The sequence below is a fragment of the Lissotriton vulgaris genome, chromosome 11 (genome assembly GCF_964263255.1).
Source record: "Lissotriton vulgaris chromosome 11, aLisVul1.2, whole genome shotgun sequence".
NCBI lineage: Eukaryota > Metazoa > Chordata > Amphibia > Caudata > Salamandridae > Lissotriton > Lissotriton vulgaris.
Window position 1 is genome coordinate 458,387,073 of NC_141699.1, and position 21,111 is coordinate 458,408,183.

Here is a 21,111-nt window from a genome sequence, read left to right on the forward strand (position 1 = left end):
CACTGCTCTGCTCCAGGGGATTTTGTTAAGGGTTCCCTTTCCTGTGGGATGTGTGAAGTCAGAATTCGAAAAATACCATTAAAACAAATGAACTGTGCAAATGTAGATAAAATCTACTTAGCACATGTCAGCTGCTGAAGAGACGAAAACAGAACATCTACAAAACATAGAGGGCGTAAGAGGTGCACACAATAAACATAACCGTTTGTTTTCTCTCGAAGAGATTGATCAGTGGGAACTAGAAAGGCACACACGTACAAATATAAATAAAAGAAAAACAGGGACCAGATACTGCATAGTTTACCTCCAAATAATGTTTGCCAATCCCTAGAAATTATTTCATTTGTGCATGTTTTCTGAGGCACTTGCTGAAAGGTAGAGCACTCTCATTGATGAGCATTGTGAGGGGCAGTTGAAATACCTAAACTTGCTTTAGAATTTTTTGTGAAAATGATAGGGTGAATCTAAATGAAAATCTGCATCTTGATAAGAAAAGTGATGGATGAGGTCTTCTCTGGCATAGAGCATTACAGCAAGCTACTAAATATAAGCACCACCCCACCTTGTAGAGACCCTGATATTAGGGCCCTAATTTACATTATTTTTTCGTGCAACATAGCAAGACAACTTACTGCACTGCATGAAAGGGAGAGGGCAGGATTGTGCCATATTTACTATTATATAGTTCATTTCTGCCCTCTCCTGGTGCTGGCACACTCGAGCAAACGCGGCAGGATCGGGAACCCTTTCCGAACTTCCTCGGGTGGCTCCAGTAGAGCTGCTGGTGACCCATCTTGTTCTTTCACAGATCGCGAACTCAGTGCAGCCTAGCACCAATGCAGGCATCTTGCATCATGGTGCAATGGTGCCTGTGTTTCAGACAAGATTGTTTTTGTACAGAAAGGGACACCTTATGTCACAAAATCAATTCTTAGAAGCAATTTCCTCTTTCTGATTGTGCTGCTGAATGGACCATATTTAGAAAGTGGAGACAACAAGGAGAAATATATTTATATCTCCTCATTGCACCTTTGGTGGGAAGGTATACACTTCTGACATACTCCAAGGTCCACCAGTATTAGTAAATCTGGGAATGCATTGTTATGCATGCATGGATTTGTGTTAGACCTAGCATCCTTGGCATGCTTTCCCCTAACTCTTTGCCTCTGCCTCCTGTATTTTTGACTGTGTGCTGGATTTCAATGTTGCTGGTTGAGGTACTCTCTATGTAAACTGTCATTCTGATTGGTTATCCATGATTGGCATGTTTGATTCACTGGCAAGTCCCTAGTAAAGTGCACTTTTTGTGCCCAGGCCTGTAAATGGAATACTACGAATGGGCCTGCAGCACTGATTGTACCACCCACTCCAGTAACCTTTCAACTGTGTCTCAGACCTACCACTGCAGTGTCTGCATGCACAGTTTTAAACTGCCATGTCAACCTGGTAAGTGCACCCACTTGCCAGTCCCTAACCTTTCCTTTTCTTACATGTAAGTGACCTTTAAGGTAGGCCCAAGGGACCCCATGCACTGAAGATGGTGTATGTTAATGGTAGGACATGTACTTGTGTGTTTTACATGTCCTGATAGTGGAATACTGTGTATTTCATTTTTCACTATTGCAAGGACTAGCTCTCCCATTGGCTATTATTAGGGCTGACTAGTAACCTTTTACAAGTGAAACTTTCAGTTTGGTCCAGCTAGAGATTTGGAGTTAAGGCTCTTTGAACTCAGAATGTAATAACATATCTTTTAGAAAGGTGTTTTTTGAATTGTGTGTTTGAAAATGGCACTTTTAGAAAGTGAAAGAGTGGATAGTGCACACTTCTTCATTGATTTGAATCGGAACATTCTCACTTTAAACTTTATGGCGTGCTACGTTTGCCTGTGCCTGCCTGGCATGTGTTTCAACTCAAAAGTGGCTAGGTCCCGCTCGGGCAACCTGGACTCAAAGGTGCACAGCTATGGGGTAAATACTATCTAAATCTTCCTGGCATCCACTGTTTAATAACAAATAAAGTAAAGCATTGTTGGCATACTCAATAATGCAATTTATTGCTCATTGCATGATTAGTAATATATCAACATTGTATCTCGTTTATGAATTGATAACTCTGTAACTTATTGCATTTCATAATTACAATACATCAATATTCGACGATTGAGGATTCAGAATCCAGCCCAATGCATTTTGGAACTGGCGGTCCCTTCGTCAGGGGAAAACCTGTGAAATATATACATTAATTACAGTAGCTGGCTTTACGAAGTACATATACAGAACCATCTACATATGCTGAAATCTCTAAGAGTTGATTGTTATCATTTCCAGGCCTTATGTTTTAGCAAACCATACATGTCAAAGGTACATATACAAAACCGTCTTCTTATGAAAGTACAGTCTCTGAATGTTAACCATTATCATTTCCAGAGCTTATGCTGTGACAAGCTATGCATGTCTGAAGTTTAATATCGTAATCTTAAATGTGCTACCTATATGTGAGTTACGAGTGCACCATTAAACCCAACGTAACGTCCCGTGACTAAAAAGTGATATGACTGACTCCGAAACTTACTGAACTGTTTTCAGCTCAAAACCATTTTTCTATTGTTGCTTGGATAGGCAAAATTGCTATCTCGAGCATGGTTCTATGGTCGGAATGCGTCAAGAGCTGAAAAAACATAGAACATTTTCATGTGCAATCTCGAAGTGGCCTTTGTGAAGCTAAATCTCCACCGTTAACTATATAAAATTTTACCACTATGTTTGAAACTGGTTCTCAGGCCTCTATACTTGTCTGTGCCTCCTAGAAATGACTGTATAATGTATAAAATATAAACCTCATGGTTGTGCCAAGAATGCTTTATTGAATTTTTTACGAAAATTCTTGAGTATTACCAGAATGTAATCTTAAAACTCTCCAGCTTTCTTTAAACTTTGCTTGTATAGCAAATATAGTGATTGTTTTAGAGAAACCTTCCTCGTGGATTTAGAGAAATGTCTACCTGAAACTTCTCAAATCTTACTTGGCTACAGTCTCCGAACTGTCCAACTTTCCCTTGATTCTTTTTGAAAATACGGTAGTAAAGGTGTCCCGCGGACGCGGTTTGTTTATGTAACACTGTAGACAAGGCTATGATTTCATAACCTCTTGCAAGCTCATCAGACCTTGAGCGCAATCTGCATAGTGACCTTTTTCCATTACATTATACTCCAATTCCTCATTGCCTTGCGTTAATACACCTCTTGAATTAAGGCACATTGTCAAATAATACCACAAGTACTGAATCATTAGTCACATTGAAGTCTACACAGAAGTTTAGCTCAACACCTAAAATAAAAGTGATGGGGGAACTGGTGCGTGTACCTAAATTAAATGTGTGTTGAAAATTTAAAGTCTACACATTTATGTATAGCTGTTGCACAAGCCTGTCTACCCCTGGGCTGTTTCGCACGCTGGGAGCGGCCGCACAGGTGGGGGCATGGGGACAATCAGGGAAGCTGGCGCACGGCGGGAAAAGCAATTAGCGGGGCGGGAAAATCACTGTGCCCTCGGGAGGCGAGAGGTTGTGGAGGAGTATTTTGTAGGCTGTGTTAAATTCTTCAGGCGTCACTCACCTTGCTCGGTGTTTCCGCTTCATGGGAGGGGGTGGGCACTGGGTTTGGATGGGTAGCGATGGTTTGGACATTGGGGCACGAGGGGGTAAGAAGCGGGGTACCCCTGTTATGCAGGAACAATCCGGTCAGAGCGACTTGGCGAATGCAGTGCAAACTTTAACGAAAAAGGCGGCTGGCAAACGAGTGCCTAGGTCAGAGCATGCTGCGGCTCTGTCAAAAGGGCACTCAGCGGGGGGGGAATCCGGAGCGGATTTTCCCTCTCATTCTCTTCCACCCCAAGATACACATTCAGTGGGAATTTCATGATGGGGGAGTGGGTGGACGGGGAAATGTTGGGGGGAAGTGGGGAAATTTCTGGGGGAATTGGTGATTCTTTGGTTTTTGATGGGCACAGTGATGATCTGGAAGAAGGGGAATTGAGAAATGGGGATTGTGGGGACAGTGGGGAGAGGTTTTTGAGACTGGTGGTGGATAAGAGGGGTTTGTCGGGGCACAAGCAATTGTACGGGACCCTCCACATGCCAGTCAGACCCACTAGGATATTCAGGAGTTACAGCAGAGAGCATCCCAGTTACCGAAAGGTAAGCAGGGCTGGTGGACAGTTTGGCAACAAGGGGGTCCAACAAAGAAAACTACCAGATCTATTGGAGTTGGGAGAGACAAGGAAGAGGGCCAAATATCTATTGGGTCTGGTCAGACAGCTGCTCTGCAGGAAAAGGCAGGGGTGGGTGGCATTCCTGCAACTGTTGTTACAGAGGTCAAGGCATTGGGAGCTAAGGACTCAGAGGCTGGGGAGGAGGATAAGAATATTCACAAGAAAATGCCTTACTTGGGGATTGGAATGCCATTAGGCTTCCACCTATTGGAGAAAACTAAAAACAGGATTTGGCTTCACGAATTCGATTACGTTTTTAAATTGTTACATCGGGATATTCAGGCCAATGAAGGCTCAAAGGAAGAGGAGTGGGAACTGGCTAGGAGAACTAGGGTCCTAAAAACAATTGAAAATTGGACTTCAGCATTTCTTATATATGCTAGCATATATTGCGAAAAACACCATGACAGAGCAATAGCGATGTTTAAGTACATGGACATCATAGGGAAAGCTCAGAGTTACTTTGGATTTCCTATGATGAGGAGTTTAGAGCACGCATGAAAATTTTCCATGACAGACCTTGGGGAGATGTGGACTCGGAGTTGTGGTTACAGTGGATGGCGTCTTCTCACCCGCCTGCTACCACTCATACCGCCAGTGGCCTACCAGTATCTTATCAGCCCTTTCAGTTCTGTCCGCCCTGTCAGGAGTGGGGTTTAGTGGCAGGGGTCAACCACCTGTTTTTGGAGCTTTTTGGAACTTCAACAGAGGGTTTTGCAATAGGCAATTCTGTAGCTACAAACACGAGTGTTCACAATGTGGGGGCAGACATCCCCTCACTTGATGTTTCCCAGGTCAGAGATTTGCAGAGCAAGGATGGGGACCGAGGGGCAGGGGGAAGACTTTCCAGGTTGTACCAAAGGGCTCATACCCCAGTTAAAATGGACGTCCTGGCATGATGGTTGGGAGATTACCCGGATACGGATACAGCTTCCAGGTTATTTTGGGGTTTCAAGGATGGTTTTGGGATAGGATATCCAGGGCCTCGACTGGGTAGGTGGTCTGATAACTTGAAGTCAGCTAAAGAGTTTCCAAAGGTTGTTCAGCAGAAGCTACAGGCTGAGGTAGAAGCAGGCAGAGTTGTGGGCCCCTTTGTTCACTGTCCAATGCGTAATTTGATTGTCTCTCCTCTGGGCGTGGTGCCGAAAAAGAAGGCTGGGGAGTTCCGTCTCATTCACCACCTATCCTGGCCAGTTATGAGTTAATGAGTTTATATCACCTGTGGATTCGAGTGTGTCCCACGCTTCTGTGGATGATGCGCTGAGGTTGGTCAGGTCAGCAGGGAGAGGGGCACAGTTAGCTAAAAGTGACATCCAATCTGCTTTTTGGCTCCTGTCCATCCATCCTTCTGATTTTGAATTGTTAGGGAAGAACTTCCAGGGACAATTTTATGTGGATAAGGTTCTTCCCATGGAGTGTTCGGTATCCTGTGCCTTTTTTGAAACATTCAGCACCTTCCTACAGTGGCGCTTTACCTACATTAGTGGGCATGAACTCGTTTGCCATTATCTGGACGATTTTATGTTCATTGGTGTTCAAGATATGGGACATTGTCTACAGGCTTTGCAAACTTTTCAGGATATGGCAAGGGAGCTAGGTGTGCAGTTGGCGCCTGACAAAACTGAGGGGCCGAGTACCAGAATTACGTCTTTGGGAATCGAAATTGACAATATTGAAATGGTGGCAAGGTTGCAGGCTGAGAAAGTAGAAGAGATTTCAGCCCTTTTGTCTTTGGTGATTAAAGAGCGTAGGCTGGTTGTTAGCCTACCTCAACTTTGCATGCAGAATGGTTCGGGCTGGGAGAACATTTTGTTGGAGGCTGGGTATGTCCATGTCAGGGGCTTATCTCCCTCACCACAAGGTGAGTCTTTCGGCAGCCACTAGGGCTGACTTGTATATTTGGTTGACTTTTCTGGCTGATTTTAATGACGTATCTTTGTTTTTTGCAGATGAAGATATGATTTGGCAAATTCAGATTTACTCAGACGCTTCTGGGGCGCAAGGTTTTGGTATATTCTGGGAGGGGCATTGGTGCGCCGAAAGCTGGCCAGAACATTGGTAAAAGCAGGGTCGCAGTATCGCATTTTTGGAATTTTTACCTCTTCTTGCGAATTCCGGAATAGACCTGTGTTGTTTAATGTGGACAATAGGGCAGTGGTTTACTTGATTAATAACCAAAAGGCCATGGATTTGAGAGTGCTGCGGGTATCAGTTGCCTTTATGCTTAAATGTTTGCAGATGAACATTGTATTTAAGGCAAGGCATATCCCAGGAGTCAATAATTGTATAGCAGACTCTCTCTCTCGTTTGCGGTGGGCGGAATTTCGCAGGCTGGTTCCTGAGGCAGATGCTCGCAAGACTCAGATTCCTCAGTGTGTCTGGGCGTGGGGGGAATGAGAATTGTCGAATTGGTTGAGTAATCAGTAGTGGCCTCCACGAGACAAAGCTATTGGCAAGCCTGGGACAAGTTCTTGTGTTATGGTAACACGGTTGCAGCACAAGGGGAGACGGTGTATGGTGAGAGGTTTTTATTGGGTAATGTGTTACAAGTTGGCTGGGATTTCTTTTTATGGACAGTTGATGTGGGGGAGGGATCCGGTGGGAGGGGTGACAGTGAAGAGGGTTCTTAAGGGTCTAAGTAGGGAACAGGCTGGTAGCAAGCAGCTAAGGCAGCCGGTGACATTTTCTTTATTGCAACGGATGGTTGAGCAGTTATCTGAGACCTGCTACAATGAGTTTGAGTGTTACAAGTTCAGGTTATGTTTTTTATGGTTATTTTTTGGAGCTTTCGGGGCATTGGAGTTGCTAGGTTTGCGGAATAGGGTAGGCATTAGCAGTGAGGAAGTTTTCATAGAAGACCACAGATTGAGAATTTGGTTGAGGGCCTCCAAGTCGGATCAATTGGGCAGGGGAAAATGGGTTTTCTCGAATAGGAGCGGGTGGGGGCATGCTGTCCAGTGAGGGTAAGGAAGTTTTCACAGCTTCCAAATTTTTCACTCTGGGTACCATTTTCTTCCATGGGCTGGGAAGTCGGATTTCCATAGCTCAGCTGTTGGCTGTGATGAGGAAGGTACTCCTTACTTTGGGGGAAGACCCTCTCAGATTTGGCACACACTCTTTTCGCATTGGGGCGGCAGCGGAGGCTGCAAGATTGGGGTGGTCTTGGACAGCCATATCTAGGATTGGGAGGTGGAGGTCCAAGTGTTGTGAGAAATACGTTAGGAAATAAAGTTTCTTTGTTAATGCTTGTTCTTCCACGTAGGTCAGGTTCCAAGCCATGTTAGTTTGAAAAAAAAGATTACTTGGATAGTAAGACACTCCACTGTAAAGTGGAGTGCTGTTTACGCGGAACAACAGATTTGTGTGGGAGATCATTGGGCTTCAACAGTGCTTGCCATGAGGTAGTATGGAATGGGAATGGGGGAATGCATTGGGAGGGTCTGTTTCCAATGCTGTCTCTGCTGTGCCTTAAAAGAGGGACCCCTCCGGATTTGCTTGTCATTCACCTTGGCATAAATGATTTTGTTGCCTTGTCTGGCCTGACTATAATAAAAATAATGAAACTGGATCTGGCCGCCATCAAGTCTATCTGGGCTGACACCATGGTGATATATTGAATTCATAACGCGGCTGCACTGGAGAGGTGCAAGGAACAATGCAGTTTTGGAGAAGGCGAGACAGAAGCTCAATAGAGCAACAACACTTTACTGTGGGAGAGTTGGAGTCAAGGTATATCTCATCCTGCCATAAAAAGCACTGAGGGGCATCTTTTCCGTGAGGATGGGGTACATTTGTCTAAAATGGGGCAGGCCTTACATTTACTCGAATTGAGAGATTTGATTGCAGTAATCTGGCAGAAGAATCTACGGTGCTCTAACACAATGTTATGAATTTTGTTCCTTGGTGGGGCAGGAAAACTTTATTCTGTTTTCCTGATTGCCAGAATTTTTCTGGGGGGTGGGCAGCCTTGAACGGGTTTGTCCATCCTCAAAGGGGGGAGGTGGGATACACAGTCACAGGGGAAAGGAAATGAGAATGAGGGGGATTTATCAACGGGGTCAGTTCTTCTGAGTTTGTTGGGGGGTCAACATTTTGGAGGTTAGGTTGTAGATAGTTTGGTATAAGCTTGGGGATTGGACTGATCATAAATGGCAAAATGAGTTTTTGAGAAAAATAAATGGCACCTGTCTTAATAAAGTGGCCTTTATTGCTAAACTAAGAACGTGTGGTCGGTGAGTCATTGTGCGAGGGGGGCCCCAGGGGGAGCAGGGCACGAGCCGGTCTCCCCCTGGGCTGTTTCGCACGGTGGGAGTGGCTGCACAGGTGGGGGCAAGGGGACAATCAGGGCAGCTGGTGCACGCGGGTAAAGCAATTAGCGGGGAGGGAAAATCACTGTGCCCTCAGGAGGTGGGAGGTTGTGGAGGAGTTTTTTGAATCACCCACCCTTCCCTCTTTTTTATTTTTTTGTTTTCAGTTTTTGTACAGAGTCCAATTTTTTCCTTCGCTACTGCCAGGGTTTTTTTTGTCCAGGATTTTTCATGCCACAATAAGACAGGCTTTCTTTAGCCATTTTTGGTAGGCGGAATTTTTCTGGGGGGTGGGCAGCCTTGAGCGGGTTTGTCCATCCTCAAAGAGGGAAGGTGGGGTACACAGTCACGGGGGAAAGGAAATGAGAATGAGGGGGATTTATCAACGGGGGTCAGTTCTTCTGTGTTTGTTGGCGGGTCAACATTTGGGCGGTTAGGTTGTAGATAGTTTGGTATAAGCTTGGGGATTGTACTTATCATAAATGGCAAAATGTGTTTTTGAGAAAAATAAATGGCACCTGTCTTAATAAAGTGGCCTTTATTGCAAAACTAAGAACTTGTGGTCCGTGAGTCATCGTGCGATAATCCTGACCTCCTCAAAATACTGTTCAATGTCAATTTTTCACCCTGGCTCTCTGTACTCCTGGTAGCTGTTGGGCACATACCCAAAAAGATCTACACATGCCTCCCTAAACATACCCATAAAGATCTACACATACCCCCTCAACACTTACCCCTTCCTAGACCTCACCCAACTGGTTAGTTCTCTGCCCCGTAAAGACCTGACTTCTTCCACTCACCTGAAAACCCTCAGCAGGGCATGGCTCCTGAGTTTGCCTGCCCCTCAAGATCCCATTTCAATTTACCTTAGTTCTTCCTTTTGTGTTTTCTATGTTCGTGAGTATTGTAAGGCATTTTATGCCCCACTGCCAATACAAAATGTTAGTTCTTCTTTTGTCTTCCTGGAACGTTCCAGTTTTTGGTGTTCAAGATCTGGTCACCTTAGAGTGGGTAATTATGCAGATTTTGCATACCCTGCCTGACTATGGAATGTTTGCAAAGAGTCTTACCTGTTTTTTTGGGCTGGTGGTGGGCTGCAAATGGTTCTGTAGGATTACTGGAGTGGATTGGTAATCCAATTGTCGGGCAAATCTGCTGTCCATGGTTTCCCGTTTCCAATGCGACACTGAAAGTTGTAAGGATGCCACCCAAGAGATTTCACCTCTTCAGATCCATTCTGAAAGAATATTTAGCTATGTAGATGATGAGCACGTTGTAGTGGTAAGCCGCCGCCATCACCAGCTTCTGAAGCTCTTATGTCCTTCTAATATTGTGATTTCCACACTGCTCTTTCCTGATGCTGACAGAGCTATCAGTGGTGCAGCCAATTTTTTTATATAGCCCACATAGAGGTTTTGCTAAACCTGCCTGTGAGTTTACTCAATGTGTAATCTAAATGGGGGTGAATAGGGTAAAGATCTGTTCGCCAAGAAAAGGAAAGAGGGAATTAAAATGCAGAAGACGGTAAAAGAGAGCTAGACCAAAGAATGAAGAGATACTGGAGAGAATGGAGTGTTATAAGGGGGGTGGATAGAAACTGAAGGCTTGGAGGGATGCAGGAGATAAGAAAAAGAGGAGGATGGAGAAATGGAATGTGAAGAGATGCAGGTGTGGTGTGAATGGAGATGCAGGGCAGAAAAATGAGCCACTGGTGAGAATGGAGAGGAACAAGTGAGAATAAATGAAAAGGCGACATGAGATAAATGGAAGAATGGAGGAACAAAAGAAAATGGAAAGAGAGTAGTGGTGCATGGGAAAGATATAAGGAAGAGCAAATTAAAAGATGGAGGGATGCAGATAGTAAGGAAAAGAGAGTAGGGTCGAGAGATACATAAGAGAATGGCAAGCTGCGAAAGAGGGATGAACATGGGACAGAAAGTGGAGATGGGGTGGGGAGATCAATGAGGAGATACACGAGAGTGAAGAGAAGCAATAGAATAGAAAAACAGAGAAAAGAAATATAGGAGCAAAAAAGAACCACAGAAACACAGGGTACAGTGGAGGAAGGGTGAAATGGATAACATATTGAGACCCAGAAGGTGGCAGATGTGTGGATAGTGAGGATATCCAAGAAAGGAAGAAGAGCTAAGGGAAACATTTTAAGAGTAAACAAAAGTCTAGTGACATGGGAAAATGGGGCCAATGAAGGGAGTAAAAAAGCGAGCTAAGATGTCTGCAGAGTTACATATTGAATGTGGGAATTAGGAGTAGGTAAAAGGAAAGGAGGGGGAGAGGGTATGCAAAGAGACTAGAGTGATGCAGGAGAAAAGAAAGTGGAGATGGCTTAGCTAAAGTTCAAAATGGAGAGAAGGAAAGCAAAAGCCTAGGCATACACGTGAGAATGAGAAAGATGTAGGATGGAACCTAAAGGCTTACAGACGAGCAAGAAGGGAAAGTGGAAATAAACACGGAAAGTAGTAGATGTATGGGAAGAACATGAACCTGTAGGAGAAATGAGGAGATGGGGAGGACGGATGACGAGAGAAAAAGATAAAGTTAAGAGAAATGCTAGAAAAAAGGAGGGAATGGGATCAACACCACAGGGAATGTGGCGGCATATCAGCAAGGACCGGTGATAATTGTTGAAAAGCCACTTAGCGCTAGGATAATTATCGCCAGCTATCGCTGCTTTCTATCACAGTGCTATCAGTGTGTGCTATCAGCAACGCTCATCTCCAAAGCAATAGAAATACAAGAGTTAGCTGGAAAACAGTATGATTAAAGATGGAAATCCAGCGATAATTGCACTGTGACCAGCGATACCTTGCTGATAGGGTAGGGTGGTCTTAGCCATGTAATCCACCTCCCATTGAATTACATGGCTAAGTCAGAACTAAGGATGCAAGAGGAAGATTGCTGTACTGTTCCTATGTAGAAAAAGGGGGAGGTTTAGCTGGCATGACCAAAGGTGTTTGAATGGCACCTTGGGGCATCCATTATGTTGGATGTATTTGCCTCACACACCCCGAAGGATGTCATGCTTCATCATCGGCGTTTGCTCCTCGTCGGGGAGGCGGTGCAATCCCCGACGGGCTCACCTCAAGAGGGGCTCTTTGGCGGAGATCTTTTATCCAACAGCCTTATGGTGAAGTGGGGGTGTGTGGGCAGGACGGTGTGTGATGATGGGATGATTGCTAAAATGTAGCTGGGGGTACCGGAATTCACTTTATTCTGGGGGTCCCCTGGCTGTAATTAAAACGTGGGGCTAGCTTACTAGGTGTCAACAGATTAGGTTGAGTGACACTAGAGAAGACTAGAGATCAATAAAAGTGGTCGACATGTTTCTCGCAGAGGGTCAAGTTACCCGCGATTCATCAGGACCTTACAATAAGTGAGGAAAGGGGAACATGCTCGTGTCATGTATGTGGTGTGTGTTACCTCTGTGGGGTATCCTATGCCTAGACATAGAGAAAAGGAACAACACTGATTAATACATTTTGCAATAGTCAATAATGAATATCATGTCAATGCCAGGAAGTGGAGAATACGTGGCATGCAGGCGATATTGTGAACTATTGAGCACAACAATTGCATGCCTGAAAACATTGAGTGAGCAACGTGCATGTGCAGGGCACACTCAAAAAACTGTGTGGATAAGGGGGAAAGTGGTGTAACAGGGTGATGTTTAAAAACAGTGATTAAAAGAGCAGCAGTTTAGGAGGGGTGTAATACCCATTCAGACTCAATTCATATTATAGGCACCCTTGGTAAAAAGTAAGTACTGTATAACATGTCTTTTGGCAAGAACCCATACGAAAATGTGCAAACATTTTGTGGACTCCAACCATAATGAAGACTCTATGAAATGGGTGGTACTAGAATCTAGCCCGAACTGCCCCAAAAACGCCCTGTTCCAAAAGGAGCAGAGATGGGTACACCGATTGTCCTCTGACAAATATGGCCTCAATGAAGACATTCCCTGGCATTCACTCTAAACCAGCCTACTAACACAGATATACCCTAGTCCAACACTTGACAAAATTGTACCATAACTTTTAACCTAACTCTTCCCTTTTTAACATCATCTCTTATGGGCAACACACCTGAGGAGAACATATGACCCCATCCTCCAAGGTCCACCTATGTATTAACTACAATTGAGGAGGTTTTGTGCAATTTAATTTAATTTATCAGACACCATTTGTCCAAGGAAGGCGAGCTGCCTATTACATCATGGCCGCCATGTTCTTAACTAGTTTAAGACCAATTAGCCCCTTTGAACACACACATAGTAAACAATACGGACCCACCAGCTCAGCAATGTGTGACTGTTCATATTTTTTCGAAAAATCGGCGCTCCACTGGCGTTTCAATTACTTGTAATACATATCATGAGCCAATACATATTATCCTCGATTAACGCCAGAATAGTACTTGACTGTTACAAAATGTCCGCCACCTTCCCAGCGGTAATCACATGACCTTAGCCCTGGGCGTGGACGCGCAACACACGCCGGTCGCCGCGTTTGTTTGTTTAAATGAACCCGACCGCTGAGCTCCTTCATCTACTCGAGCTCGGCGGGGACGGGTAAGTCACGCAGTAAGGATACAGGCATGCTGAGGTGAGTGAGATCAACAAGCGGGACGTGGACAGACTTTGCATTAGCATTTATTCAAAGAGGCTAACACTTAACATAGCGGTGCAAACTAAATAGCGCTTTTAACATAGCGGAGCTACCGCTTTATTTATTTATTTTTCTCTAGCCTCACCTAATGGGTTCGCCCCTGATATCTAATCCCGCCGACCCTCATGTGGCATGTAGTCCCTGACCTTTTGGTGAGTAGGGAGTACATTCTGTGCGTCTCCAGCTCTTTGTCAGATATCAGTGTGTGCTTGTGACGTGGTGACTGATTTCCTGTCTGGTTCTTGCCAAAAGACATGTTATACAGTACTTACTTTTTACCAAGGGTGCCTATAATATGAATTGAGTCTGAATGGGTATTACACCCCTCCTAAACTGCTGCTCTTTTAATCACTGTTTTTAAACATCACCCTGTTACACCACTTTCCCCCTTATCCACACAGTTTTTTGAGTGTGCCCTGCACATGCACGTTGCTCACTCAATGTTTTCAGGCATGCAATTGTTGTGCTCAATAGTTCACAATATCGCCAGCATGCCACGTATTCTCCACTTCCTGGCATTGACATGATATTCATTATTGACTATTGCAAAATGTATTAATCAGTGTTGTTCCTTTTCTCTATGTCTATGCATAGGATACCCCACAGAGGTAACACACACCACATACATGACACAAGCATGTTCCCCTTTCCTCACTTGTTGTAAGGTCATGATGAATCGCGGGTAATTTGACCCTCTGCGAGAAACATGTCGACCACTTTTATTGATCTCTAGTCTTCTCTAGTGTCACTCAACCTAATCTGTTGACACCTAGTAAGCTAGCCCCACGTTTTAATTGCAGCCAGGGGACCCCCAGAATAAAGTGAATTCCGGTACCCCCAGCTACATTTTAGCAATCAACCCATCATCACACACCGTCCTGCCCACACACCCCCACTTCACCATAAGGCTGTTGGATAAAAGATCTCCGCCAAAGAGCCCCTCTTGAGGTGAGCCCGTCGGGGATTGCACCGCCTCCCCGACGAGGAGCAAACGCCGATGATGAAGCATGACATCCTTCGGGGTGTGTGAGGCAAATACATCCAACATAATGGATGCCCCAAGGTGCCATTCAAACACCTTTGGTCATGCCAGCTAAACCTCCCCCTTTTTCTACATAGGAACAGTACAGCAATCTTCCTCTTGCATCCTTTGTACTAGATACGGACACAAGCTGTTACTGGACCTTCCACCACCCTGAGTGGTAATTGGTGTCCGCTGATCAAGAGATCAATCTTCCTCCCTCCTTCTTGATAAATACTTCGGCACGGTGCCACACCGTGGGAGTTTCTGTCTGGCGGGTTAGTCTTTTCAAATCCCCCACCATCCAAGCCCACACCATTGTGCTGGGCTACACTGTGTCCACACCTGACTTTGGTTTTGGACAATCTTCCCCTCTCTCCCTTCTTCTTTCCCTTCCTTCTGTGAAGGACCCTTCTCACCAGGACCACTCCCCTTGACCACACCACTATGGAGGGCCAAGGACTGAGTTTTGGCGAGGAGGATGCAGCAGCAATTATGAGGACACCCTCCCTGTTTGGTATTGACATCGAACCAGCAACAGGTAGCAACACAACCGAGTGGCAATCCCTATCCGACCTCAAACGAGAATGGATAAGGGTAACTATCCACGGGTCCATGATGGCAGAATATTTCAAAGCCAAGATTGCACCTAATGGCCTAATTGTGAAAAATTTCCCCAGAATTTTTTGGGAGGATGGACAATTTAAAATCGAATGGTCACAAGTGTCATGGAAGTGCACCCACGACCTACTCATCCTCATCGTCAATACAGCCAAACGTTTAGCAGATGCACTTCTAGTTAAGATCCAAGCAGCGGAGGCTGCCTTGAAGTCCACAGTACAAAACCCGGGCTTCAAAACAAAATTGGCTGAACTGAATAAAGAAATGGCGGAACATAAAGAAGATCTAATGAACCAGAAGGTAGCTAAACTTCAAAAAGATATAAAGAAGTTTTCAAAGGAAAAGGTCTATCCCTATCTAAGGGATGACTACACCCCCCCCTGGCACGAGCTACAATTCTGACTCCAGCACAACCTCATCTAGGAGGGGTTCTAATAGTGGATCTGACAGTAGCGGGGAAAACAATCCTGCTCAGATGCCACCAAGGGCAAAAAGAGGCAGGGGACGGGGACAACATAACTTCCCGAACTACCCCAACCAGGGACAACCAGTTGGTCCCCCTTTTTGGCAATACCCACAATTCCCCCACTTTCAACCACCCTTTGTCCAACAATATCCTCCATTCTACAACCCCCCCCAAAACCCTACAAACCCTTCTTTTTTAGGCAGAGGTTGGGGCAGAGGGCGAGGGCGAAAAAGAGGGAACGTACCAGAGAAGAGGGTACAATGGGAGGATACACGCCCCCAAGGAATGGACACAAGGAGCACCAACCGATCGGGACCAAAATAAGCCTGGTGGTCAATCTATATGACCGGCTCCTCACAGAGAGAGAGGAGGAAGTACTGCAAAAAGGTTTAGGCTTTGTCCCTACCCCCAGGATTGATTCGTTCCAACAAATCAGAGAACTTAAATCGTTCTTCAGGAAAATACGGCTTAAAACCTTCTTTGAAGGTAAGCCTTGTGAACCAACGGCAGATTCAGGGTTACACAATCCTTCAAGCTTCACACCCCATAATGGAATGGTCCCAAATGAAGTGTTGACATTTGAGCAAGCCGTACTAAAAGACATCAACAAACTTGAGCGAAGATCCTCACATTCCAATATCTCCAAGAATGAGTTGGATATATTGAGATCACTAGCAGAAGACCCCTTGATCACCATTAAGCAAGCGGACAAAGGGGGAGCCACAGTCTTAATGAATACAGCTGATTATGAGCTGGAATGCACAAGACAACTTAATGACCAAAGATACTACACACTCATTCCAAACGACCCTACCAGACGCTTACAGACCACGATTTCTAGCTTGGTAACAAATGCGGAATGCGAGCAATGGATCACCAGAAAGGAGGCAGATTTTCTAATGAAAAAGGACCCAAGGGTACCATATTTTTATATACTGCCCAAGATCCATAAAGCCACCAAACCTGTACCAGGGAGACCTATCGTCTCAGGGATAGACTCCGTATTGGAGCCCCTGTCACAATTTTGTGACCATTTTTTACAACCCCTTGTGAAAGCCATACCCTCTTACATCCAAGATACCACGGATGTACTACGGATTCTTGACACCATCCAGGACATAGGAGAAATAGATCTCTTGATGACCCTTGACGTAGAAGCCCTCTACACGAACATTCCCCAGAGGGCTACTCTAGAGGTCATCGAGGAAAGACTGAGCTTAGAAACCTGGAACTCAAGCACCCCGCAGACCTTTGTCATGGAATGCGCCACACTAGCCCTTACCGAAAATTATTTCGAGTATAGAGGAAAGTACTATCACCAGACCCAGGGGACTTCAATGGGCAGTACTTTTGCCCCTTCGGTAGCCTGCCTGTACATGGCGGACTTCGAGGGTACACATATACACCATGAGTCGAATCCTTTCCGAGACAACATCAAACTGTGGAAACGCTTCATTGATGACATCATAATTTTATGGAAAGGCTCCACAGCCACTCAAGAAGCATTCCTTGTTTGGGTGAATCAACTGAACCCTTACCTACACTTCACCATGGCCTCCTCACCAAACGAAATCTCTTTCCTTGACCTAACAATAAAACTGGAAGCAGGGTCCATCAGCACAACTATGTACAGAAAACCCACTGACCGGAACAGCCTTCTGCACTACAAGAGCCACCACCCAAGGGCCTTACGCAACAACCTGCCCTTTGGCCAATTCCTACGGATTAGACGCAATTGTAGTGCTATAACCGATTACAAGAAGGAGTCCACAGTCCTATCGAGGAACCTACTAGATAGAGGTTACCCTAAAAGTGAAGTCTTTAAAGCTAGAAAACGGGCCAGGAATAACAACCGAGATGCCCTGCTGGAACGACAGGAAAGAGTACCACCCAAAAATCAACCAATCACCTGCGTAACCACCTTTACCCCACTCTCCAACCAGATCAGGAATACGATCAAACATCACTGGGGCATTCTGAATACAGGCGACTTGTTATTAGAAGAACCGAGATTCGCGTTCAAAAGATCCCAGAACTTGAAGGACATTCTAATCAGCACTAGGCCCAAGGTGGTTAGAAAAGAAACCCAACAAACCCTATGGCATTTACCTCCTGTGACGGGCCACTACCCCTGTGGCATGTGTGGGGTCTGCAAATACACCCTGACACTCAAAACCATCCAGCTTTCTGAGACTTTTAATTGGGAGCTCAGACATCACACCAACTGCAACACATCCAATTGCATATACATGATAACCTGCCCATGTGGCTTACAATATATCGGTATGACTACCCGGGCCATCAAAGTCCGCATTACCGAGCACCGCAGCAACTTTCGCTGCAAGAAAACCCATACGAAAATGTGCAAACATTTTGTGGACTCCAACCATAATGAAGACTCTATGAAATGGGTGGTACTAGAATCTAGCCCGAACTGCCCAAAAACGCCCTGTTCCAAAAGGAGCAGAGATGGGTACACCGATTGTCCTCTGACAAATATGGCCTCAATGAAGACATTCCCTGGCATTCACTCTAAACCAGCCTACTAACACAGATATACCCTAGTCCAACACTTGACAAAATTGTACCATAACTTTTAACCTAACTCTTCCCTTTTTAACATCATCTCTTATGGGCAACACACCTGAGGAGAACATATGACCCCATCCTCCAAGGTCCACCTATGTATTAACTACAATTGAGGAGGTTTTGTGCAATTTAATTTAATTTATCAGACACCATTTGTCCAAGGAAGGCGAGCTGCCTATTACATCATGGCCGCCATGTTCTTAACTAGTTTAAGACCAATTAGCCCCTTTGAACACACACATAGTAAACAATACGGACCCACCAGCTCAGCAATGTGTGACTGTTCATATTTTTTCGAAAAATCGGCGCTCCACTGGTGTTTCAATTACTTGTAATACATATCATGAGCCAATACATATTATCCGCGATTAACGCCAGAATAGTACTTGACCGTTACAAAATGGCCGCCACCTTCCCAGCGGTAATCACATGACCTTAGCCCTGGGCGTGGACGCGCAACACACGCCGGTCGCCGCGTTTGTTTGTTTAAATGAACCCGACCGCCGAGCGCCTTCATCTACTCGAGCTCGGCGGGGACGGGTAGGTCACGCAGTAAGGATACAGGCATGCTGAGGTGAGTGAGATCAACAAGCGGGACGAGGACAGACTTTGCATTAGCATTTATTCAAAGAGGCTAACACTTAACATAGCGGTGCAAACTAAATAGCGCTTTTAACATAGCGGCGCTACCGCTTTATTTATTTATTTTTCTCTAGCCTCACCTAATGGGTTCGCCCCTGATATCTAATCCCGCCGACCCTCATGTGGCATGTAGTCCCTGACCTTTTGGTGAGTAGGGAGTACATTCTGTGCGTCTCCAGCTCTTTGTCAGATATCAGTGTGTGCTTGTGACGTGGTGACTGATTTCCTGTCTGGTTCTTGCCAAAAGACATGTTATACAGTACTTACTTTTTACCAAGGGTGCCTATAATATGAATTGAGTCTGAATGGGTATTACACCCCTCCTAAACTGCTGCTCTTTTAATCACTGTTTTTAAACATCACCCTGTTACACCACTTTCCCCCTTATCCACACAGTTTTTTGAGTGTGCCCTGCACATGCACGTTGCTCACTCAATGTTTTCAGGCATGCAATTGTTGTGCTCAATAGTTCACAATATCGCCAGCATGCCACGTATTCTCCACTTCCTGGCATTGACATGATATTCATTATTGACTATTGCAAAATGTATTAATCAGTGTTGTTCCTTTTCTCTATGTCTAGGCATAGGATACCCCACAGAGGTAACAAACACCACATACATGACACGAGCATGTTCCCCTTTCCTCACTTGTTGTAAGGTCCTGATGAATCGCAGGTAACTTGACCCTCTGCGAGAAACATGTCGACCACTTTTATTGATCTCTAGTCTTCTCTAGTGTCACTCAACCTAATCTGTTGACACCTAGTAAGCTAGCCCCACGTTTTAATTGCAGCCAGGGGACCCCCAGAATAAAGTGAATTCCGGTACCCCCAGCTACATTTTAGCAATCATCCCATCATCACACACCGTCCTGCCCACACACCCCCACTTCACCATAAGGCTGTTGGATAAAAGATCTCCGCCAAAGAGCCCCTCTTGAGGTGAGCCCGTCGGGGATTGCACCGCCTCCCCGACGAGGAGCAAACGCCGATGATGAAGCATGACATCCTTCGGGGTGTGTGAGGCAAATACATCCAACATAATGGATGCCCCAAGGTGCCATTCAAACACCTTTGGTCATGCCAGCTAAACCTCCCCCTTTTTCTACATAGGAACAGTACAGCAATCTTCCTCTTGCATCCTTTGTACTAGATACGGACACAAGCTGTTACTGGACCTTCCACCACCCTGAGTGGTAATTGGTGTCCGCTGATCAAGAGATCAATCTTCCTCCCTCCTTCTTGATAAATACTTCGGCACGGTGCCACACCGTGGGAGTTTCTGTCTGGCGGGTTAGTCTTTTCAAATCCCCCACCATCCAAGCCCACACCATTGTGCTGGGCTACACTGTGTCCACACCTGACTTTGGTTTTGGACAATCTTCCCCTCTCTCCCTTCTTCTTTCCCTTCCTTCTGTGAAGGACCCTTCTCACCAGGACCACTCCCCTTGACCACACCACTATGGAGGGCCAAGGACTGAGTTTTGGCGAGGAGGATGCAGCAGCAATTATGAGGACACCCTCCCTGTTTGGTATTGACATCGAACCAGCAACAGGTAGCAACACAACCGAGTGGCAATCCCTATCCGACCTCAAACGAGAATGGATAAGGGTAACTATCCACGGGTCCATGATGGCAGAATATTTCAAAGCCAAGATTGCACCTAATGGCCTAATTGTGAAAAATTTCCCCAGAATTTTTTGGGAGGATGGACAATTTAAAATCGAATGGTCACAAGTGTCATGGAAGTGCACCCACGACCTACTCATCCTCATCGTCAATACAGCCAAACGTTTAGCAGATGCACTTCTAGTTAAGATCCAAGCAGCGGAGGCTGCCTTGAAGTCCACAGTACAAAACCCGGGCTTCAAAACAAAATTGGCTGAACTGAATAAAGAAATGGCGGAACATAAAGAATATCTAATGAACCAGAAGGTAGCTAAACTTCAAAAAGATATAAAGAAGTTTTCAAAGGAAAAGGTCTATCCCTATCTAAGGGATGACTACACCCCCCCCTGGCCCTGAGCTACAATTCTGACTCCAGCACGACCTCATCTAGGAGGGGTTCTAATAGTGGATCTGACAGTAGCGGGGAAAACAATCCTGCTCAGATGACACCAAGGGCAAAAAGAGGCAGGGGACGGGGACAACATAACTTCCCGAACTACCCCAACCAGGGACAACCAGTTGGTCCCCCTTTTTGGCAATACCCACAATTCCCCCACTTTCAACCACCCTTTGTCCAACAATATCCTCCATTCTACAACCCCCCCCAAAACCCTACAAACCCTCCTTTTTTAGGCAGAGGTTGGGGCAGAGGGCGAGGGCGAAAAAGAGGGAACGTACCAGAGAAGAGGGTACAATGGGAGGATACACGCCCCCAAGGAATGGACACAAGGAGCACCAACCGATCGGGACCAAAATAAGCCTGGTGGTCAATCTATCTGACCGGCTCCTCACAGAGAGAGAGGAGGAAGTACTGCAAAAAGGTTTAGGCTTTGTCCCT